Below are 2,655 nucleotides of genomic sequence, written 5' to 3'. Positions count from 1 at the left end.
GGCACGCGTCTCCGGGGTGTGCCCCCTCACGGACGGCGCCGCCGCCGGCACCTGGAGGGGGGAATCGGACACGTCGGGTCTATACGGAGGGGATCTTGCTGTGGGTCTGGCCTGGATGTTGCTCCAAAGTGTTCCTATGGGCTGACCTAACACAACCGGGTGGAGAGGTCCACTGATTAAAGCCCGTCCGTGCAAAGTCAAAGGGCTAGATCCCGTGGTCAAATGCTACAGGGTTAGGCGGGACGGGGGCCCTGGGGGGTAGCAATGCCACCGGAGCGTCGCACCGGGACCTCATACATGCGGGGTGGTGTGGTGGCATGTCCGAAGAGGCGGCACGCGTCTCCGGGTTGTGCCCCCGCTCACGGATGGCGATGACACGGTAGTAGACGTTCTGAGGTAACGATGCGGCTTGAATATTATTAAATACTCGGAGCATGATAAAATCATGAGATTTTTACATGACGGGGGCACATGTGTTGTAGGACTGAAGGGAATTTTTCATAATTGTTCGTGATGGAGAAGTATCTGAACAATTCGCTCTACGCGGATTGCTCTTCGCGTGTCTATGAGTGTGACCGGCGGCCTCCGGGGGCTAGCATGCTGCAAAATCTTGTGTAGGCGGCCTCTCACAAGTCTGGAAGTGTTGTGGCGGGTGCAAACGCCCGACACGCGTCTCTGGGGTGTACCCCCTACACGGACGCCGCCGCCGCCCCCACCTGGAGGGGGGAAACGGACGCGTCGGGTCTCCACGGAGGGGATCTTGCTATGGGTCTGGCCCGGAAGTTGCTCCAAAGTGTTCCTATGGGCTGGCCTAACACAACCGGGTGGATAGGTCCACTGCTCAAAGCTCGTCCGTGCAAAGTCAAAGTGCTAGATCACGTGGTCAAACGCTACAGGGTTAGGCGGGACAGGGGCCCTGGGGGGTAGCAATGCCACCCGAGCGTCGCACCGGCCCCTCATACATGCGGGGTGGTGTGGTGGCATGTCCGAAGAGGCGGCACGCCTCTCCGGGGAGTGCCCCCCCTCACGGATGGCGCCGCCGCCGGCACCTGGAGGGGGAAACGGATGCGTCGGGTCTACACGGAGGGGATCTTGCTGTGGGTCTTGCCCGGATGTGGCTCCAAAGTGTTCCTATGGGCTGAGCTAACACAACCGGGTGGAGAGGTCCACTGGTCAAAGCCCGCCCGTGCAAAGTCAAAGGGCTAGATCCCGTGGTCAAACGCTACAGGGTTAGGCGGGACGGGGGCCCTGGGGGTAGCAATGCCACCGAAGCGTCGCACCGGGACCTCATACATGCGGGGTGGTGTGGTGGCATGTCCGAAGAGGCGGCACGCGTCTCCGGGTTGTGCCCCCCTCACGGACGGCGATGACACGGTAGTAGATGTTCTGCGGTAACGATGCGGCGTGAATATTATTAAATACTTGGAGCACGATAAAATCATGAGTTTTTTACACGATGTGGGCACATGTGCTGTAGGACTGATGTTAATTTTTCATAATTGTTCGTGATGGAGAAGTATCTGAACAATTCCCTCTACGCGGATTGCTCTTCGCGTGTCTATGACTATCGCCGGCAGCCTCCGGAGGCTAGCATGCCGCCAAATCTTGCGTATGCGGCCTCTCACAAGTCTGGAAGTGTTGTGGCGGGTGCAAACGCCCTGTGGCGGTGCAAACGCCCGGCACGCGTCTCCGGGGTGTGCCCCCCTTACGGACGGCGCCGCCGCCGGCACCTGGCGGGGGGAAACGGACGCGTCGGGTCTACACGGAGGGGATCTTGCTGTGGGTCTGGCCCGGATATTGCTCCAAAGTGTTCCTATGAGCTGACCTAACACAACCGGGTGGAGAGGTCCACTGGTCAAAGCCCGTCCGTGCAAAGTCAAAGGGCTAGATCCCGTGGTCAAACACTACAGGGTTAGGCGGGACGGGGGCCCTGGGGGGGTAGCAATGCCACCGGAGCGTCGCACTGGGACCTCATACATGCGGGGTGGTGTGGTGGCATGTCCGAAGAGGCGGCACGCGTCTCCGGGTTGTGCCCCCCCTCACGGACGGCGATGACACGGTAGTAGACGTTCTGAGGTAACGATGCGGCTTGAATATTATTAAATACTCGGAGCATGATAAAATCATGAGATTTCTACACGACGGGGGCACATGTGCTGTAGGACTGATGGTAATTTTTCATAATTGTTTGTGATGGAGAAGTATCTGAACAATTCCCTCTACGCGGATTGCTCTTCGCGTGTCTACGAGTGTGACCGGCGGCCTCCGGGGGCTAGCATGCTGCCAAATCTTGCGTAGGCGGCCTCTCACAAGTCTGGAAGTGTTGTGGCGGGTGCAAACGCCCGGCACGCGTCTCCGGGGTGTACCCCACCACATGGACGGCGCCGCCGCCCCCACCTGGATGGGGGAAACGGACGCGTCGGGTCACCACGGAGGGGATCTTGCTGTGGGTCTGGCCCGGAAGTTGCTCCAAAGTGTTCCTATGGGCTGGCCTAACACAACCGGGTGGATAGGTCCACTCCTCAAAGCCCGTCCGTGCAAAGTCAAAGTGCTAGATCACGTGGTCAAACGCTACAGGGTTAGGCGGGACAGGGGCCCTGGGGGGTAGCAATGCCACCCGAGCGTCGCACCGGCCCCTCAGACATGCGGGGTGGT

The sequence above is a fragment of the Triticum aestivum genome, chromosome 1D (genome assembly GCF_018294505.1).
Source record: "Triticum aestivum cultivar Chinese Spring chromosome 1D, IWGSC CS RefSeq v2.1, whole genome shotgun sequence".
Classification (NCBI taxonomy): domain Eukaryota; kingdom Viridiplantae; phylum Streptophyta; class Magnoliopsida; order Poales; family Poaceae; genus Triticum; species Triticum aestivum.
This window is presented reverse-complemented; position numbering follows the sequence as displayed.